The 22,897-nt window shown below is 40.5% G+C and overlaps 1 non-coding gene across 1 annotated transcript; it reads right to left on the bottom strand.

Annotated features, from left to right (window-relative positions):
• Positions 1-8,594: 8,594 nt before the first annotated feature.
• Positions 8,595-8,701, bottom strand: LOC120256767. The gene has a single exon (XR_005535407.1). It is a non-coding gene; the product is annotated as a small nucleolar RNA R71 (small nucleolar RNA).
• Positions 8,702-22,897: the final 14,196 nt, after the last annotated feature.

Genomic DNA, 22,897 nt, shown 5'->3' with positions numbered 1-22,897 from the left:
CATATCTGAGATGGGAATTGATGAGGAGAACGTGATTTGGAGAGGTCCACTCCTAGAGCACACTTGTAGGAGGTTGAAGATGATGAAGGAGCTTTTCCACAGGGCTTCTCAAGCATCATTCGACTTCTCATTCTTGAGGGAGTTGATGTTATTTTCTTTAGTTGTTTTCATGGATTTTATTATGTATGTTACTAGCATGAACAACTAAACCCCAAGGTCACTGGATGTAGGTGAAACTTGGGGTTGAACTTATGTAGATTGGATGCTATGACTTGTTTTATTGCATTTGGTATGTTTCTGATCTATGCTTGGTGTACTTTGATGCTTTGGTATGCATGAGAACTTTGTGTATCATTTTCTAGGTTATACTAGGTTGTCTGACCATCGCCCTTGTATTAGACACCCCTGGCGTGGAAGGGATACATGTACAAATATGCCGTGATCATCAGGTATTTTCTACCGCTATAATTCTAGAGTTGTTCCTAAATTGTGTTTTGACCCTAAGATTGAGAAGTCCCTTGTCCCCGTTACAATCGTAGAAGATTTGGTCGTAAGAAATTCCATATCAAAACTCATACCGGATTAGGGGTCAATTGCCGTGACAATCGTAGAAGGATTTGGTCGGATGATATTCTGTTTCTAAACTACTAATTGCATGATAGCTGTAGCATCCTTTGCATTTTAGTAGCCCCTAGGTGATCCTCATCTGTGACCATTTCCTCTCCTTGATTATCACCCATAATTTGCCTTCACCATAGACATTCTAGTAGAGTTTTGTTTGTTACTTTGTAATTTCATTGCACCACTCGAAGTTATAGGTTAAACAACACACAAAGAGGAAGTAAGAGTAGCTTCTCGGGCCCAGCGAATAAAACCCTCTTGTGCTTGCACGAAAGGTATTGCATGACGACCAGTGCACTTGTGGGATCACGACCAAACAACTTACTAACTAAACACACAAAGAATATGAAAATAAGAATCTAATGAATTTAAAAGCTTGTGTTGCCTCCCAAGGAGTGCTTGTTTAACATCATTAGTGCAACGTACCTTTTCTTACTATCAAGGATGGACAAATAGAGGACTGTTGCCTCTGGTTTGGGGTGTGTTACCACATGGGAAATAATGTTTCAATCGGTGACCATTGACTTTGAAGTCCCCTTTTACGTATGACTTATCTCAATGGCGCCATGAGGGAACACTTGTGAGACTGTTTATGGTCTATGTTATGTTGATTTCAACTTTCCTGGAAAGAGTCTCATTCTAGAATTGAAAAATAACACTTGATCCCTTTTTGGAAGTGTTTAGCTTGCTTAATGTATCGGTCATGGTACTCTTTCATTTTCTCCTTGTAGCGCACTAAATTTTCATATACCATAGTTTGCCATTCATCTAACTCATTTAATTGAAACTTTCTCTTATGTTCACTTAGATAGAGATCGAAATTTAACTGTTTTATGGCCTAATAGGCCCTATGCTCTAATTCAACTAGCAAATGACATGCTTTTCCAATAGGCATTTTTTAGACCGTTCTATAGGCCTAAAGTGCATCATCAAGCTAATCTCCCCAATCTTTTCGATGATGGCTTACTATTTTTTCCAAGATTCACTTCAATTCCTGGTTAGATACTTTAACTTGACCTTTGGCTTGGGGGTTATATAGAGCCAAAGTTCAATGAGAAACCACGTACTTTTTCAAAACCTTTTCAAACTGAGAGTTACAGAAATGAGTGCCTCTGTCACTTATAATCACCCTTAGTGTGCCAAACTGGGAGAGTAATTTTATCAAAAAATTTCACCACCACTCTTGCATTACAAGATGGAAATGCTTGTGCTTCCACCCACTTGGAAACATAGTCAACTGCCACAAAAATAAATTTATTGCCCTAGGAGATAGGAAATGGGCCCATGAAGTTGATCCCCCACACATCAAATACCTTGCAAGCTTGGTTCCAGGTTTTCGGCATCTCCACTTTTTAAAATATTACCAGCTCTCTGGCACCTATAAAAATATTGCACAAAATATCTGCACGTCTTGGAATATAGTAGGCCAGTAGAACCCCGCATCCAAGATCTTCTTAGTTGTCCTGTTTCCACTGTAATGATCCCCGGTCGGGCTTGAATGGTAGTGTCTCTTAATGTCATGCCCCTCCTCTCAAGAAACACAACTTCTAACAAGTTGATTAGAACAGATTTTGAAAAGGTAGGGGTATTCCCAAATATAATACTTCTGATCAACAAAAAATATTTTTCTTTGTGAGCCACTTTGTCAAGGTTTTCGCCGCCAGATAATTTGCAAAGTCAGTAAACCATGGGGTTTCTTCTTCCTCCACTACCTACATGCTACACAACTACTCTCCCTGGAATATGTCACTGATCTCTCTTCTTTCCAAAATATTTTCATGATGCCCTTAAGGAGTGATAGGTGGTCTGCAGCTAAATTCTCTACCCCTTTTCTGTCACTTATCTCTAGATCAAACTCTTGGAGTAACAAGATCCAACGGATCAGTCGAAGCTTAGCATTCGGTTTGTTTAACAAGTACTTTAGTGCAGAGTGATCCATAAAAACAATTACTTGGGAAAGCACCAAGTATGATCAGAATTTATCATTTGCAAAAACCATTGCAAGTAGTTCCTTCTCGGTGGTGGTGTAATTTTCCTGGGCATTATTTAAAGTCTTTCTTGCATAGTAAATAGGATGGAAATGGTTATCCCGTCATTTCCCCAACTATATAATCACTTGCATCACACATTATTCAAATGGAAAGTTCTAATCTGGAGAAACTATTATCGGTGCCTCAACAAGCTTTTTCTCTTGGCTGAAAAAAGCGTTCATGCAATATTCATTAAACTCAAAAGGGGCATCCTTTTCCAGCAGTTTTTTTAATGGTCAGGAAATTGAAGAGAAGTTCTTGATAAATCTCCTATAAAACCTAGCATATCCCAAGAAGCTTTTGATAGCCTTCACTGAAGTAGGGGGTTAATTTTTCAATGGTGGAGACCTTTGCCTTGTCTACCTCAATCCCTTTCTATGAAATCTTGTGCTCAAGCACAATGCCTTCTTTAAAAATGAAGTGATATTTTTCCCAACTGAGAACCAAGTTGGTTTCCTCACACCTGGTCAGGATTCTTTCTAAATTTTCAAGGCATAGATTGAACGAGTTGCCAAAGACCGAGAAGTCATCCATAAACACTTCCATAACGTCTTCCACCATGTCTTGCTTTACCCTGTCATCCATGACACTTGGGTTTTCTTCCACCCCAGCTTCTACTTGTTTCCTACTCCTAGACTACCTGATGCATGCTAAGAATTTGCCCTAACAAGTTGCTCGACATGGTTCTTAAGTGCTTGGATTGAAGTTTGGGCATTCCTTAGTACTGTATCAAGCTCATCAAACCGGGTGTTTATGTTTTGAAATCTTGCGTCTGTGTTGAGCATAACCTTTGCTAGAACATCTTCGGTAGAGTATTCCCTCACTTATTGCTATTGGGGCTGAAATTGGGGGACTTGGGATGTGGTGGTTTTAGTTGTTGTGGATTATCTACGACTACTTTCATGGCAAAAAAAAAAAATTCCATCCATTTATCAAGTGCATAGTTTTTTGCGGGCAATAGTTTTTCTTGAAAATTCATGGCCCTGTGTTAACAAACAAAACTAAAAACAATAAGCTAACAAAGATTTAAAAAGGGAAGGAAAACAAATAAATAAGCACAAAAGATTAGAAACACATAGAAAGGCAAAAATTTACAAAAGGAAAGAAAAATAACTAGATCAGTGAGCTAGAAGTTTTCCTATCATTCTTGGAGCCCCCGGTAATGACGCCAAAACCTGGTTGAGATCCGCAAGTGCATGGGTCATTAAGTAAAACCTCTTGCGCAATCATGAGAGGGTCATATTTCCTACAGTCCCAAGAGCTGTTATTACTTCCCCCTAGACAGCACTCTCTAGTCTAATAAAGGTAGGTTTGAAACAAAATAAGGATATAACAAATGAGAAAACTATGAACAAATGGACTAAGGCTCACCATATAAACACATTAAGAAAGCAATTAACAATGAAAGAGTGAGGTCCCCGAGAGAGGATCCCCTCAGGACTACTAAAGCTAGAAGTATGCTAGAATTACATAGGCAATGGTGGCTTTGGGCCAAGAGATATTCTAAAATAGGTTACCCCTATGGTCACAGTAATAACCCCTAATCCCATACAAGTATTGGCTCGGAATCTCTTCTGACCAAATCCTCCTATGATCGCATTACAATTGGGGAAATCTCTAATTAGGACCGATACACAACCGAGGTCCATCCCTAATTGTTGGAGAGGTATGAAATACCTAAAGGTCATAGTGTATTCATACATGAAACCCTTTTAAGCTAACTATGTCTAGTACGAGGGTGTTGGTCACACCACCAAGTATAACCTAGAAATCGATACACAGAGTTCTCATACATACCAATACCTTGAAATACACAAAGTATGGACCACAAACACACCAAATACAATAAAACAAGTCATAGCATCCAATCTATACAAGTTCACCGCCAAGGTTCACCTACATCCGATGACCTTGAAGTTTAGTTGTTCATACTAGCAACATAGAAGATAAAATATATGAAAACAACTAAATAAAGCAACATAAAACTCCCTCACAGGTAAGAGGCCGAATGACACTTGGGATCCCTAGTAGAAAGGCTTCCACGGAAGCCACTCAAGGGGGTGGCTTCCCTTGTTGTCTTCAACCTTCTAAAAATGTGCCGTAGGAGTAGATCTTGCCAAATCATGCTCTTCTCTTCAATTTTCCACCTTGGAGATGCCCTCTCTTGCCTTCTTCTACCTCGGATCAAGAATGGTGGTGATGAGCTCTAAGGATGACCTTCCTCCCCCTTCAAAATATACCCTAAAACTACTTTAAAAACTCATCTCGGGGTGCCTTGTGGTCTGGCTTACAATTAGCAAACGGGCTGTGAGGTCCTCAATCATTCTGTCGATTTTCCTGTAAGTTACTACAGTGAATGCTATAGTAAAACTTCTACACTTGCGTCATCTTCATGCCCGTAAGGTTGCCCGTAAGGAATTCAAGACATAGCATTTTTCTTCAAGTCTTCGTGCTACAAGCTGCTATAGTGTTACTACAATGTCGGGTCTTAAAACGTTGTTTTTGGTGTCGATTTCTTCTTGAGTCACATTGTCGAGCTTACCTAGGCTTCTTTTATGCCTGTTGACAAGGTCCCCTTGCGTATATCCCGCAAGTGCACGGGTTTATCGAAGTAATAATCCCGGATGAGCAGGTATCGAATCCACAGGGAGTAGGGAATAAAAACACTTAATCTGCTTCTTAGCTATGTGAAAGATCAGTAGTGATAAGTGTGACAATGATTCAATTCTTAAAAGTAAAAGCAACAAGTAAGAGAGCACGAGTAAAGGAGGAGGTAAGGCAATCGATAAAGATGGGGTGCTCTGATAATGCTCCACCTAGGACAATCGTTTCAAGTGCAAGAACCCTCTATTATACTTCCTAATTAATACAACAATGAGTTGTGGAAATCCTTAATTACATGATCCCAAATCTAAGGTCAACCATGCCTAATTTTATACATGTCCCTGAGGAGAAATCGAACAATCTCAACACCTCGCACTCGCATAGAATTGCAATAAGTTCTAGGGATTCCAAGTGATAAATCTCTTCCTAATTGTAGACCTAACCCTTTGGTCCAGGTGGAAAGTCCTTAACCACAATTAAACCCTAGATACTAAGATCACTTCTGCGCTTCACTCCGTTGCACCCGCAACTAAGCCCCAGCGGAAGGTCATCCCTTAGACCATTCACACTATTGTGGCCGCAAAGAACTCGAGGAACGAAGGTAGAATTTAACACATCGGAGGGGAAAGGGGGCGCTCTTGTACCTCTCGACTCACTCTCTCAACCCTCTCCAACCTAGCTTTGTCTAACACTCATGGTGTGTCACTCACTCACAAGAGTTACCAACAAGAACTCTCAACCCTAGTGTCACTCTAGGGGAGTAATCATACAATCAAGCATACAAGATTGGAACTCACAATAAACATCAATTATTTGAAAGCATAATAAAGAGATTCAATGAAACGAATACATCCTAGGGTTCACAAATACCCAAGCACCCACTAGAGGTTTAGCTCTCCATGGAGCAAAATACAATAGATAATGAAATCAAAAGTATAGAGATGCAATCCATGATTGAAAACCCCCTTTGTGTTTGTATCGAAGGTCTTGTGGATCGGCAACGTCTTCTTCAAAGGTGCCCTCATCAAACCTAGGGCGCACCTCGCTAGATCGGTGCTGAAGAAAGCTCCCCCAATAGCTCTCTTCCAAAGGAAACACGGTGTCGAAGGCCGTCAAACCTCACCAAAGCTTTGCCAAACCCTAGCCGCCGCCGCCTCCAAAGATGGGGAAAGGTGGAAGAAAAGATAGGGGAAAAGATGGAGAAAAGAATCTTGAAATCGGGGCTGAAATTGGCTTTAAATAGGGCTTGAATCTGGCATCCACACGGTCCTGTGGATTTTTCACATGCCCATGTGGAATTTCCACACGGGCGTGGGTAATTTCCACACGCCCGTGTGGATTCTCTGGAATTGTGATTTTTCGGTACGGGCGTGAACAGTGCTCGATACAGAGTACTTTTTACTATAGTGCTCGCTTTACGATGCACCGCCTAAAAATACTTCCCGAGTCCATACTTTCATCGAGGTAACGCAAACGGGCACACGTTCACGTCGTGGATCGCTTTGCTTCTTTAATGACGGACAAGTTAGTGGAGATCTTGTTCTATGTGCATAAGTCGGAATGCTTGAGTGTGACTGCCCTTATGCCCCTCCAAATGGTTGTACTAACTCAAATACGAGAAGGTTGGCACACAATCTAGCATCTCACACCCGACCTATGTCTTCGCGTTTGAACCTTAGCAAGATTTCCTTCAAAATCGGTGCATTATGATCCACATTGGTTTCTTTCCTTCATACTCAGCCTCACAACTCTACCTGCACGAAAGTAACATAAAAACACACATATTAGTGTAAAAACCTGAGAAAAGTAATGCTCAACATAAAGAAAGAATGCTTCGCATTCATATCACACAAGCACTTATCACCTGTAACACGAAAGAAACTAATTAAACCATAAAAAGGCATCGATTCATCAAGAAAATACACAAATAATGCACAACAAATATGTACAGAATACATACATATATACGTTTATCAGAAGGGCAGCCATGGCAGTCACACATTCATAACCCAACTTTTGCAAGAGTTTCAAGAGTTCTTAAAATGAATTTGAAGACAAAGAAAGTCACACAGTCTACCATACAGTTGTATGCCCGCCCGTGTAGCCTTAGTAAACAAAGAAGTAAAGTCTGGGATAATTTTCTGCAAAGTGTTGGATTCCAAAGAATTCACATAGCCATGTGGAAATTCCACACGGACATGTGGCCGTGTGAGCGCTGATGTGGATACCTGATTTCAGACTTTAATTAGCCGATTTGGAGGGTTTAGGGGTGTCTTTTTTTCTACTTTTTGGAGGAGGCCGCAGCAAGGATTTGGAGGAGGTTTTCGCAAGGTTTTAGGGAGACTATTCAACCATCAACTTCGATTATCTTTGGAGGAAAGCCATTGGGGGAACCACCGACGTCCTTACTTCACCGGAGTGTACCCTAAGCTTGACAGAGAGATCCTTGGAGAAGGAAGGGCTGTTCTTGAAGATCATCATCACAAGAATAGAGGTTTGGAATACTTGTATTATCATTTGATCTCATTCTTAAAGATGTAGAGCTAAACTCTTTTGGGCACTTGGGTATATGAACCGTAGGTTTTTATTTGTTTCATTGACTCTTATTTTGTTTCCTTTAATTGAGTTTTTAATAGAGTTTGAATCTTCTTTGCTTATTGTTTGATTTTCCCTTAGGGTGACACTAGGGTTGAGAATTCATCTAATCATCCTTTTGATGAGTGACAGCTTCATTAGGATTAGATTTGGCAAGGATAAAGAGGATTGAAAGGGTGAGTCAAAAGGTAGTGGAACGTCCTCTTTCCCTTCTGATGTGATTTATCCTACCTCCACATTACAAGAGCTCTCTACAATCACAACAGAGTAAAGTGTTGAGAGACCTTCTTTGCTGAGGCTTAGTTGTGCAGGCACAACAAAATGAAGTATTGAGAGGTCCTCTTTGGTGGGACTAAGTTGTGATTAGGGATCCTTCACATGGACCAAAGGGTTTGATGTAGATTTGGAAATAGGATGTATCACTTGGAGTGCCTAGAACCCCAAGTAGTCCCACGTAGTTTTGAGCTCAAGCTAGGCTTCATCCAAATGATACAGTAGTCAGCGCAGTTCAATAGTTTGGCCGACAAGGATCCAAATAACCACATCAAGAATTTCTTAGAAGTGTGCGACATGCTCAAGATCAATAGAGTCATGGATGACGCAATAAGGTTGAGGGCCTTACCATTTTCCTTGAAGGGAAAGGCAAAACAATGGTTGCATTCATTACCTCGAGCATCGATCACTTCATGGGAAGAGATGGTGGAAGCTTTCGTTGCTTTGTACTTTCCTCTCAGAAAATCTGCAAAGCTCAGGAATGAGCTATCTTCCTTTGTGCAAATGGAATTGGAATCTCTTTTTGAGACATGGGATAAGTTCAAGGATCTCCTGCTGAAATGTCCTTAACATGGGTTCCCCAAGTGGATGATTATCCATACCTTCTATAATGGTTTGAACCGAAGTATGAAGCAACTACTTGATGCTGTAGTAGAAGGTACCTTAGGAAGTAAAATCTCAGAAGCTGTCGGATAACAAATAGAAGAAATTGCTATAAACGGTTATGAATGGAATGCTCGTGACAAGAAGAAGATAGCCAATCTTCATGAGATTGATACAATCACATCCTTAGTAGCCCAGGTGGAGTCATTGAGTAAGAAGTTGGATACTTTAACTTCTCCAAGAGTGGTAACAGTGATGAACTGTGATGGGTGTGAGGGTGGACATACCTCATATGATTGTTCTATTTCTATTGGTGGTACAACACCTATTGAGCAGGTGGATTTTGTAGGGAATGCAATAAGAGGACAAGGCATCCTGGCACGACTGAATTGCGTGTGTGTACCATAAGTGCATGGGTGTCAAAGTAATAAAATACTTGGTGAGATGGGTAGTTGAATCCATAGGGAATGGAAGTATTAATAGTAATCACTTCTCAGTTATCTAGTCAAAATCAAGATTGTGATGAATGAACTTAATTGAAATAATAAGAATATCTCAAGCAAGCAAAGGAAAAGTAGAAAACAAAGGAGATCTCAATCAATAAAGATGAGGTACACGGCAATTCTCCCCCTACGATCTAGACATGAAGTGCAAAACTTACTAAATGCTCCTAAACCAAGTTAGATGAATCAAGGTAATCTAAGAACAATCAGTCCCTGCCTTAAGGCCACTGATACTAGTCCCCTACGAGTTCCAGGTAGAGAAATTGATCAATCTCAACACCTCACACCACATATGACCGAAATAAGCTCTAGGGATACCTAGGAGTACAACTGATTTCTAAAGATAGACCTAACCCTATTTCTAGGAGAAATATCCCTAAACCCCTACAAGGTCCTGGCAGAGAATCTCTCAATCTCATGCCTCACACTGAATATGGTTGTATAACATTTAGGGAATATGGAGATAGGAAGCACTCATTTGAAGGGAAATGGGGCACTACACTATCTCATGACCCACCCTCTCAACCCTCTTTAATCTTGAAATTCTAACCCTAATGAAGACCTCTATCTTACCAAGGCAACAAATCATGCATTACTAATCAATCACAAAGATCAATACGATATGCAAGCAATGAGAAAACAAGATTAAAACTCAAATAAACTCAGAATTAATAGAAAATATAAAGCAAGTCAATACAAAAGATAAGATCCTAGGGTTCACATGCCCAAATACCTACTAGGGTTTAGCCCTCCATGAGGCGAGTTACAAAGCAAAAAATAATACAATAGAAAGCAATGTAAACCGTAGAGAAATACCCACTCGAATTCGTGATGATGGCCTTGATGGGTCGCTCAACGTCTTGAAGGATCCTTCTTCAAAGCTAGGTTACCAAAGGCCTCCTCAATACGATGATGGAGGAAAGATCTATCAAAGTTGGTGAAGAACGCCCCCCCCCCTAATTCGCCAAAAACCTCCTCTTGAAACCCTAGTCGCTTTGCCCTTCGAACGCTAGCAAAAAGTCTCCAAAGAATATGACAAAGGGGATATTTATAGGCCTAAACCACGATGGTCACATGCCTCTACGCGTCGCGTGAGCTGTAGAAATTCCCACGCAACCACGTGGAATTTTCACATGGTCGCATGAACAGTATTTTTGCTACAGTGTTCTTTATAAACGCGGCTCACATACTCTTCTCTTGAGGCAACATGATCGGGCACACGTCTACGTGGTAGGTTATAAGACTTTCCTTCATCAAATCATCATTTGGAAAGTCTTGCATTCTTTACATAGAGTAGGGATATGGAGATGTGACTGCTTTTACGCCCTTCCAAAAAGCAAATTGGCTTGAATCCTATTGGAAGTTTGCACACACCTCCATGTACATAAGCTCCTCTTATATTTTACATCATTAGGTTGCACAAGAACTCCTAAAATGTGTCTTTATAACTTATCTTTCCTTCTTTTTCTTCCTTTAAGGCATTCACAACCTAATTACACAAAAGAACACCAAATACACTATGTGAGACATAAACCATTGTAAAAATGATGCTCAAAGCATGTAAACCATATAGAGAAATATGTCTATTCAAGCACTTATCACAATTCTTATAGCAATACTTACAATCCGGGATGGAGAAATCACCAGAATTTCTCTTGGAGCAATCAAGGGCAACCGAGGACTTCTACACCACCAGGTTTCCACTAACCACAGACCCTGAATTTGGAGAACCAAGTCTCAGGTTTAAAGAATCAGACGATAGAGTTAAAAAAGGCATTAATAAAGTTTGTCCAATAAGGTGGGTCAAATTGCGAAGTCACTTTTAGAGAAACCTCATGGGAGTTTACCAAGCAATACAGAGACAAATCTGAGAAAGCAGCTGAAGATAATCACTTTAAGGAATGATCATGAACTCGAGAGTAAGCTCCTAGCTGAAAAGGTTGTAATTTACTCACCCAAGGAGGTTAAGGTTGAGGAAAGGGGTAAGGAGATGGAGGTGGCACCTCCATCTTACAAACCAAGAATTCTTTATCCTTCAAGGTTGAAAAATAACCAAAATCATGAGCAATACAAGAAATTCCTTGGTTTGTTCAAGCAGCTGCACATTAACATCCCATTTATAGAGGCGTTGTCACAAATGCCTCGCTGTGCAAAGTTCTTGAAGGAACTCTTGACCAACAAGAGGAAGCTGGAGGAGAGTGCAGTAGTAATTCTAGATGCATCATGCTCTGCGGTGGTGAAAAAGAGTATGCTAAACAAAATGAAAGACCCTGGTAGCTTCATCATCCAATGTAGCATTGGTAATTTGGGTGAGGAAAAGACATTGGCAGACTCAGGGTCCAGTATTAATGTCATGCCTTACACTTTCTTCCAAAAGCTGGGTTTGGGAGATCCAAGGCCACTCGGATGACACTTCAATTGGCTAATCATTCAGTATGACATCCGAGGGGCATCATTAAAGACGCAACTGTCAAGGTTGACAAGTACATATTTTCTTTAGATTTTGTGGTGCTTGATGTGGATGAGGATGTCGATGTACCACTGATACTTGGCATGTCATTCTTGTGCACTTCCAAAGCTCTCATTGTCATAGACGGTGGGAATTGACATTGAGAGCAGAGATGAGAAGTTGACTTATCGCCTAGCTGATACCATTAGATATTCTCTTGATTTTGATGAACCTCTATACTTTCTTGACACCATTGATGAGTTAAATGATGATTATGTGTAGGAAATGCTATGTTCGGATCCATTGGAGTGATGGTTAGATCAAGAAGCAGAGAATAAAGACTTTTCATCATTGGATTTAGTGGACAAAGAGCGACCTACTCTGAAAATAATGAAAAATTGGTCACGAGTCAAGGATGATAGCTCCTTGCGTGGTAACAAATTTGATTATTCTCCCACTAACTTGTTCATTCTTCTTTAAAGTTGTAGGTAAGAGGACATCAATGCTTCATAAGCCCTCATGAGGTAAGTCACATGTATGTTAAGCTAAGTGATGTTAAACAAGTGCTTCTTAGGAGGCAACCTAAGTGTCTATTTCATTTCTAGGTTGTAGTTTAATTTTTGTAGTAATAATTGCCTTGGAGTAGATGTTTTTAATTTGAATCGCTGTTGCAGGGTTTTCCTCATAGATCCTTGGTGTTTCATCATTGTTTAATGCAAGTGGCAAAGCTTTAGGTTGTGTTATTGTGTTTGCACAAGTCTCTAGTCAGTTCTACCTTATCTATTACAGTTTCTGCAACTTGTATTATTGTTTCAGACTTTTCTGCAGAAACTGTGAATTTTTTAACTAATTCTATAAACCCCACAGGTGTGTGGAATTTCCACATGGCCATGTGGATTATTTTAGTGGTAATTCTGAGGGATCCAGAGGATTCACAAGGGCGTGTGAATGCCCTTGTGACTGATAAGTGCTTATGTATGCATATTATTGAGCATGTTTTACATATAATGAGCATTGATTTTATCAGGTTTTATGGCTCATTCATGTGCTTTTGTCTTCTTTTGTGCATTCAGCATTGTGGAGGTAGTATAAGAAGAAAGGAAGCGAAAATAAGTGACAACGCCCCTTGCGTATGTCCCGCAAGTGCACGGGTTTGTCGAAGTAATAAAATCCCAGGTGAGTGGGTATTGTATCCATAGGGAATAGGGAGTAAAAATACTTAAGTTGTTTCTTAACTAAGTGAAATATGAATAATGATTTGGGTGGTATGATGTAATGCAGACAAAAGTAAAAGAGACAAGAGAGAGAGCACAAGTAAAGGAAAGGTAAGGCAATCGATATAAATGGGGTACTCGGATATTGATCCGCCTAGGACAATCGTTTCAAGTGCAAAAACCCTCTATTATGCTTCCTAACTAATGCATTAATGAGTCATGGAGATCCTTTAATAGATGGTCCCAAATCTAAGGTCAACCATGCCTAACCCTATACATGTCCCGGAGAGGAAATTGAACAATCTCTCAACCTCGCACTTATATAGAATTACAATGAGTTCTAGGGATTCCAAGTGATAAATTCTTTTTCTATATGTAGACCTTACCCTTTGGTCCAGGCAGAAGGTCCCTAGCCACAATTAAGCATTATATGCTAAAATCACTTCAACGCTTCACTCCATTGCACTCGCAACTAAGCCCCAGCGGAAGGTCATCCCTTAGCCCATTCACCCTACTATGACAGCAAAGAACTCGAGAAATTGGAGGTAGAATAAATCACACTGGAAGGGAAAGGGGACGCTCCGCTACCTCTTAACTCACCCTCTCAACCCCCTCCAATCTAGCTTTGTCTAACTCTCATGGTGTGTCACTCACTCACAAGGGTTACCAAAAAGAACTCTCAACCCTAGTGTCACTCTAAGGGAGCATTCATACAATCAATGCATTCAAGATTAGAACTCAATCAAAACATCAATTAATGAAAGCATAATAACAAGGTTCAATGAAACGAATACATCCTAGGGTTCACAATCCAAGTACCCACTAGGGGGTTTAGCTCTCCATGGAGCTAATTACGATCAATGAAATCGAATGTAAAAGCAATGAATCCATAGAAAACCCCCTCAATAGTCGTGACGATGGACTTGTAGAGAGTCCTCTACTCGTCCAAAGGTCCCTTTGTCCGCCCTAGGATACACCTCACCGGATCGGTGCTGACAAAAGCTCTCCCACTAACCTTCTAACAAATAGAGCGCGATGTCAGAGCCATAGAACCTCTCCCAATCCCTAGCCAAAACCTCTCAAAACCCTAGCCGCAGCCCTCTCTCAAGTTGGGGGAAAGATGGAGAAAAGAATACTGAAATTGGGGCTGAGATCGGCTTTTAAAGGGCTGGAATCGGGAATCCACACGCCCTTATGAATATTTCACACGGCCCGTGTGGAATTAACACACGGGCTTGTGGAATTTCCACACGCTCGTGTGGCTTCTCTGCTCAACTCCTTCTTCGACCGACTATAAATAGTACTTGCTATAATATTTTGCTACAGTGCCTTTCTATAGTGCTTATCTGAAACACTCCCAAAACCATGCTTTCATCGAAGTAACGTAAACGGGCACACGTTTACGTCGTAGATCACTTTGCTGCTTCAATGAACAGCCAGGTTGGTGGAGATCTTGTTACACATGCACAAACCGGAATACTTAGAATTTGACTGCCTTTGTGCCCCTCCAAATCATTATGCTAGCTTGAATACAAGTAGGTTGGCACATATTCTAGCATCTTGAACCCGACTTATGTCTTCGCTTTTGAACCTTCTCAAGATTTCCTCCAAATGGTGCACTCACGATCTATATTGGCTTCTTTCTCTAAGATTCGGCTTCACAACCCTATAAGCATGAGAGTAACATAAATACACACATATTAGTGTTAAAACCCGATAAAAGTAATGCTCATCATAAGGAAAGAACACTTCGTATTCTTATCACACAAGCACTTATCAATAGGTCATGCACGCAGGTTTTGAGGATTCTCTTGTGTGGAACAAGTGTCAAGACATAAGCCATGATCAAACACATGAGGGTGTGTGCCAACTTCCAAAAGTTTGCAAACTATCTACAAATTGGAAGAGCACAAACGCAGTCACAAACTCATGTTCCAGCTTGTGTAGAGTTTTCAAGAGCGTTGTCAACACATTTGAAAGAGAAGAAGCGACATGACCTACGACACCAGTGTGTGCCCAACCATGTGGCCTCAATGGAAGAAGAGGAATTCAGGACTACTCTAGCATTCATCGTAGCAATTGATGTAGCATAGTACTATTTACGGTACTACAGTTATTACTGTTCACATAGTATGGAATTAAGAAAAACAAAGAGTCCACACGCCCATGTGAAATTCCACATGGGCGTGTGAAATACCAATTTTTGCGTTATAGAAAGCCTCTTTGAAGAGTTATTGAGGGTGACAATGCCCTTTGCGTGTGTACCGCAAGTGCACGGGTTTGTCAAAGTAATAATACCCTGGTGAGTGGTTAGTCATATCCACAGGGAATAGTGATCATAAACACAAGGATTGCTATTTAATTAAAGTGAAGATGGATCGATAGTAGTATAAACAATATCAATATGAAAATAAATGAAAAGAATAAGAAAGGGAGACGCTATAAAAAATGAGAGGAATGGCAATTAATAGAAAGTGGGGCACCCAGACATTGCTCACCCTAGGACTATTGCTTCAAGTGCAAAACAAACTTTTATGTCTCGTAACTGATGCTTAATGAGTCGTGGAAATCCTAAAATACACAGTCCCAAACCTAAGGTCAACCGTGACTAACCCTATACTATGCCCCGGCGGAGAAATCTCTCAGTCTCAATATCTAACACTATGCAAAGTTGCTTAAAGCTCTAGGGACTCCAACTGATAAACCCTATTCCCTAACATAGATCTAACCCTTTGGTCTAAGCGAAAGACCCCTAGTCACAATTAAGCCCCAGCACCAAGGATTACTTCAATGCTTCACTCTGTTGCTTGCATAACTAAGCCCCAGCGGAGTTCCTCTCTTAGCACTTCACTCGATTATGACAGCAAAGAACTCTTGGAACATCGAGGTAGGATAAATCACACTGAAGGGGAAAGGGGATGTTCCGCTAACTCTCGACTCACCCTCTCGACCCTCTCCAATCTTGCTTTGTCTAACCTCATGGTGTGTCACTCACTCACAAGAATTACCAATGTAGGCTCTCAACCCTAGTGCTACTGTAAGGGAAACCCCATTCAACAAGCATTCAAGATTGGAACTCAATTAAAGACATCAATTAAAGAAACATAATAGAAACGTCAAAGAAACAATATCATCCTAGGGTTTATAAGTCCAAGTACCCACTAGGGGTTTAGCTCTCCATGGAACAAGATATAATCAATAATGAAATCAAAAGGAAAAGCATGCAATCCATAAGTAAAACCCCCTTGTAGTTTGTATCGATGGTCTTTTAAAGCAGCCTCGTCTTCTCCAAGGGTTCCCTCGTCAAGCCTAGGGCACACCTCGCCGAACCGATGCTGATGAAAGCTCCCCCAATCACTGTCTTCCGAAGGAACGTGGTGTTGAAGGCCATAGAACCACTCCAAAAACCTTCCCAAAGCCTCTCCAAATCCTAGCCACGAGCGCCTCCAAAGATGGAGAAAAGATGGGAAAAATATTGGGAAAAAGGATCCTTAAAATGGGCAGAAGTGGCGACTTAAATAGACATGCCCTTGTGAATCTGCAGGAATCAATTTTCCAGCGGCCTATGAACACTAACTTTTATAGTAATTTTCTACAGTGATCTGCTATAATACCTGCTACAGTACTCCGCTAAAATACTCCCGAATCCATGCAGTAGATCGTGTTGCATCTTCAATAAAATCATGTTTGACAATAATTTAACTAGCATTGCACAAGTCAGAACACATGAGTGTGACTGTCTTTGTGCCCTCTAATTTACATATTCACTCGAGCACAATGGAGGTTGGCACACACTCATATGTCTTTAAGGACAACTTATGTCTTCATGTTTGTTCACTCCAGGATTTCATCAACAAAGTGCATTCATGATCTACTTTGGCTTCTTTCTTCCATACTTGTCTCCACAACCCTACATGCACAAAAGAACATGAATACACATGTATAAGCGATAAAATCTGAGAAAAGTAATACTCATTGTAAAAAAAGAATACTTCGTATTAGTAATACACAAGCACTTATCAGAGGGATCTTTTTCCTATCTTATGGAGGGAGCAAGGCTAGGGTTTAGAGGAGGTTTTTGCTAGGTTTTGGAGCATCTCTGGCCCATTCAACATCAATTTCTTTTGACTGAGAGTTATTGGGGGAGATTTTGATGGCATTGTTTTGGCGAGGTGTGCCCTAGGCTCAATAGAGGAATCCTTGGAGAAAGATAAGCGACTTTTGAGGACCATTGACATGGTTGAATTGTGTGTATGTACTATAAGTGTATGGGTATCAAAGTAATAAAATATCTAGTGATATGGGCAGTTGAATCCATAGGGAACAAAAGTATTAGTAGTAAGCACTTCTCAGTTATCTAGTCAAAATCAAGATTGCGATGAATGAACTTAATTTCAAGAATAAGAATATCTCAAGCAAGCAAACGTGACAACGCGGTTTGTATGTGACCGGCAAGTACACGGTTTTGTCGAAATAATAAATCCCAAGTGAGTGGGGTATCGTATCCACAGGGAATAAGGAATCGAAACACCAAGATTGCTATTTAACTAAGTGGAAATGAAACAATGATGGTGTGGATAAAGATCGATGCAAACAAATTAAAGAATATAAGAAAGAGATGCACAAATAAATGAGAGGAAAGACAATCGATAAAAGTGGGGTACTCGGATATTGTTGCTCCTAGGATTATTGCTTCAAGTGCAAAACCAACTATTATGCTTCCTGACTAATGCTTAATGAGTCATGGACATCCTTAAATATACGGTCCCAAACCTAAGATCAACCAGTCTCAACACTTCACACTGTGTAAAGTTGCAAGAATCTCTACGGATTCCAAGTGATAAACCCTATTCCTATATGAAGATCTAACCCTTCGGTCCTGGCGAAAGACCCCTAGTCACAATTAAGCCCCAGGTGTTAAAATCTCTTCAACGCTTCACTCTATTGCTCGTGCAACTAAGCCTCAGCAGAGTTCATCCCTTACTCTTCACTCTATTGTGACCACAAAGAACTCTTAGAATGTGGAGGTAGGATAAATCACACCGGAGGGGAAAGGGGACGCTCTGCTTCCTCTCGACTCACCCTCTCAACCTTCTCCAACCTTGCTTTGTCTAACACTAATGGTGTGTCACTCATCCACAAAGGTTGCCAAGATGGTCTCTCAACTCTAGTGTTACTCTAAAGGAGAAATCATTCAACAATCATTCAAGATTAGAACTCAATTAGAGACATCAATTAAGAAAAGCATAATAAAAGGTCAATGAGACAAAAACATCCTAAGGATTAAAAAATCCAGGTACCTACTAGGGGGTTTAGCTCTCTATTGAACAAAATACAATCAATAATGAAATCAAAAGTAAAAACAAGTCATCGATAGGAAAACCCTCTCGGTATTCATGTCGATAGTCTTGTGGAGTGGCCTCGTCCTCTCCAAAGGTTCTCTTGTCAAGCCTAGGGCACACCTCGCTGGATCAGTGCCGACAAAAGCTCCCAAAATAACTATCTTCCAAGAGTAACTCGGTGTCAAAGCTGTAGAACCACTCCAAAAGCCTTTCCAAAGCCTCTCTAAACCCTAGCCGCCGACCTCTCAAAAGTTGGAGAAAAGATAGGAAAAGGATGCTAAAATCGGGCTGAATCGCGGCTTTAAATAGGCTGGAATCAGGAATCCACACGGCTGTGGATTTTCCACATGCCCATGTTGAATTTCCACACAGGCCTGTGGAATTTCCACACGCCCCTGTGGATTCTCTGGAATTATGATTTTCGGCCGAGTGTGGACAGTAAATTGCTACAGTACCTGACCAAACACACTCCCGAATCTACTTTTCATCGAGGCAACATAAATGGGCACATGTTCATGCAGTAGATTGCGTCGCTACTTCAAAACGGCTCATTGGTGAAGATCTTTCTATTATTGCACAAGTTAGGATACGTAAACATGACTGCCTTCGTGCCCCTCCAAATCATTGTAATTGCTTGAATACATGGAGGTTGGCACACTCACGTATCTTTGAACCCAACTTGTGTCTTCGTGTTTGTTCCTTCCAAGGTTTTACCAAATAGTGCATTCACGATCTACTTTGTCTTCTTTCCTTCAAACTCAGCTTTACAACTCTAGATGCGCAAAAGAACACAAATACACATGTATTAGCGCTAAAATTTTATAAAAGTAATGCTCATCGTAAGGAAAGAATACTTCGCATTTTTAACACAAAAGCACTTATCAAAAGGGGAAGTAGAAAACAAGTAAGATCTCAATCAATAATGATGAGGTACCCGGGCAATGCTCCCCCTGGGTTCTAGACATGAAATGCAAAACTTACTAAATGCTAATAAGCCGAGTTAGATATGTCGAGGTAATCCAAGAACAATCGGTCCCTGCCTCTAGGACACCAATACTAGTCCCCTACGAGGTCCCGGTGGACAAATCGCTCAATCTCAACACCTCACACCACATATGACAGCAATAAGCTCTAGGAATACCTACAAGTGCAACTGATTCCTAAAGATAGACCTAACCCTACTTATAGATGAAAGATCCCTAACCCCATACAAGGTCCCAGTGGAGATATCTCTCAATTTCACACCTCACACCAAATATGGTTGCATAACGCTTAGAGAATATAGAAAAAGGAAACGCTCATCAGAGGGGAAAAGGGACATCCATAATCTCATAACTCACCTTCTCAACCCTCTTTAATCTTGAAGTTCTAAACCTAATGGAGAACTCTCTCTCACTAAGGCAACAAATCATGCATTACCAATCAATCACAAAGATCAATACAACATGCAAGCAATGATAAAACAAGATTAAAATTTAAATAAACTTGGAATTAGTAGAAAACATAAAGCAAGTCAATACAAAAAATAAGATAGTAGGGTTCACATACCCAAATACCGACTAGAGTTTGGCCCTCTATGGGGCGAGTTACAAAGAAAAGAATAATGCAATAGAAAACAATGTAAACCATAGAGAAAAACCCCCTCGAATTCGTGTTGATGGCCTTAATGGGTCACTCAATGTCTTGAAGGATCCTTCTCCAAAGCTAGGCTACCGAAGGCCCCCTCGATGCTATAATGGAGGAAAGATCTATCAAAGTTGGTGAAGAATACCCTCCAAATTCACCAAAGACATTCTCTTGAAATCTTAGCCGCTTTACCCTTCGAACGCTAGCAAAAAGTCTACAAAGGATAGGAAAAAAGGGCTTTTTATAGGCCAAAACTGCAACTATCATGTTTCTCCACGCGACCGTGTGAGATTTCATGTGCCCGCATGAGCTATAGAAATTCCCATGCGACCACGTGGAATTTTCATGCAGTCACGTGGACAGTGTTTTTTGCTACAACACTTTGCTATGGTACTCTTCATAAACGCGGTTCACATACTCTTCTCTTGAGGCCACATGGTCGGGCACACATCCACATGGTAGGTTATAAGGCTTTTCTTTGTTGAATCATCATTTGGAAGCTCTTGCATTCTTCATATAGAGTAGTTGCATGGAGATGTGACTACCTTTATGCCCTTCCAACTAGCAAATTGCCTTGAATGTTCTTGGAAGCTGGCACACACCTCCATGTACATAAGCTCATCTTGTGTCTTAATCCTTAGGTTGAGGTTGAGCAAAAACTCCCAAAATGTGTCTTTATAACCTATCTTTGCTTCTTTTTCTTCCTTTAAGGCATTCAAACCCTAATTGCACAAAAGAACACCAAATACACTATATGAGACATAAACCATGGTAAAAATGATGCTCAAAACATGTGAAACATATAAAGATATATTTATACTCAAGCACTTTTCAACCATCATCACGGGACAATAATGGGGTTATTCTTATGGCTAGTTTGCATTTATCTTTAACTTATTCTTTGATTCCGTATTGCTCTATGGAGAGCTAAATCCCTAGTGGGTGATTGGACATGTAAACCCTAGGACGATTTTGTTCCATTGACTCTTATTATGTTTCTTTTAATTGACTTTTTAATTGAGTTTCAATCTTGGATGGTTGTGTTTTAATTTTCCCTTAGAGTGTCTCTAGGGTCGAGAATCCATTTAGTCACCCTTTTGACGAGTGACCATCACCATTAGGGTTAGACTTAACAAGATTGAAGAGGGTTGAGAGAGTGAGTCGAGAGGTAGCGAAGCGTCTCCTTTCCCTTCTGATATGATTTATCCTACCTCCACATTCCAAGATTTGTTTGAATTCACAACACAAAGTGAAGTATTGATAGATCCTCTCCACTGGGGCTCAGTTGTGCCGGCACAACAGAGTGAAGTGTCGAGAGATCCTTTCCACTGGGGCTTAGTCTTGATTAGGGATCTTTGACCTGGGCTAAAGGGTTTGATCTAGATTTGGGAATGGGATTTATCACTTGGAGTTCGTAGAACCCCAAGCAGTACCACACAGTGTTAGGTGTTTAGAGTCTTTCTTTTTGCCGGGGCATACGTAGAGGGCTAGTCATAGTTGACCTTAGATTTGGGACTATGTGCTTTTGGATTTCCACGACTCTTTAAATCTTAATTAGGGAACTATAATATTAGTTTTGCACTTGAAACAATAGTCCTAGGGGAAGCACTGTCCAAGTAGCCCGCTTTATCATTGAGTGTTTATTCCTCTTTACCCTTTGCTTATTTTCTTGTCATTTTATTTCATTAAATTTTGAATACAATCAAAATTGATCATAACCTTAGCTAATTAGCAAAACTACTTATTTCTAGAGTCTATAACCTGTGGATTCGACTACCCACTATTTGGGTATTTTATTACATCAACACCCGTGAACTTGCGGTATACACGCAAGGGTGTGTTAGTGACCTTCCTTGTGAAGTCATACGAGTGTGTGAAATTTCTACACGGCCGTGTGAGTGGTTTCAGAGATATTTTGGGGAATCTAGAGATTTCACAACAGCATGTGAGTGCCCCTATGGCCTCCCTTGTGCTTCACCGGGCTGAGCACCTGGGCATGTGGAATTTGCACACGTGACATACCCCTTGCATGTGTATACCGCAAGTGCACAGATTATCAAAGTAATAAAGTACCCAACTGGGTGGGTAGTTGAATCTACAAGGAATAGGCTATAAGAAAAAATACTATTACTAAATAAACTAAGTGAGAAATGGTTGGCGAAATGCATTCAGATGTTAACAATTTAAAATACAAGTAAATGATTCAAACAACAGACAGGAGGAAGATAAATCAGTAGAAAAGTAGGTGATAAGTGCTTGTGTATAAGTAATACGAAGTATTCTTTGCTTACATTGAGCATTACTTTTCTCAGATTTTATCGCTTATGCATGTGTATTTGTGTTCTTATGTACATTTAGGGTTGCGGAGACAAGTATGGAAGAAAGGAAATAAAAGTAAATCGTGGATGCAATTTTTGATGAAGTTCTTGGATTGAACAAATGTGAGGATACACGTTGTGCACAAAGACATTTGGGTGTGTGACAACCTCCATTGTGTTCAAGAGAATATACAAATTGGAGGGGCACAAAATCAGTCATACTCACTAGCAAGATCTTTGCCAATGTGATTTCATTGAAGACGCAACGCGATCTACTGCATGGATGTGTGCCCATTCATGTGGCCTCAATGAAAAGTGTGGATTCTGGAGTATTTTGGCAAAATACTATAGCAATTTATTGTAGCAAAATCACTAAAGCAGTTACCGTTCACAGCTCGCAGGAAATCAACTTTTGGAAATTCACATGGGCGTGTGGAAATTCCACACACCCGTGTGGATGCCTGATTCCAGCTCTTATAAAAGCCACAATTTCAGACGTTTTGAGGGATTCTTTTCCCTATTCTTTTCCTATCTTTCCCCATCTTTGGAGGCACTCGCGGCTAGGGTTTGGAGAGGCTTTGGCTAGGTCTTTGGAATGGTTCTACAACCTTCAAAATCGAGTTCCTTCGGAAGATAGTAATTGGGGGAGATTTCGTCGACTTCGATTCGGCGAGGTGTGCCCTAGGCTTAACGAGGGAACCCTTAGAGACAACGAGGCA

Source organism: Dioscorea cayenensis, unplaced genomic scaffold, assembly GCF_009730915.1.
Source record: "Dioscorea cayenensis subsp. rotundata cultivar TDr96_F1 unplaced genomic scaffold, TDr96_F1_v2_PseudoChromosome.rev07_lg8_w22 25.fasta BLBR01001636.1, whole genome shotgun sequence".
NCBI lineage: Eukaryota > Viridiplantae > Streptophyta > Magnoliopsida > Dioscoreales > Dioscoreaceae > Dioscorea > Dioscorea cayenensis.
The sequence above is the reverse complement of the archived record's forward strand: the minus strand, read 5'-3'. Positions and strand labels throughout refer to the sequence as shown.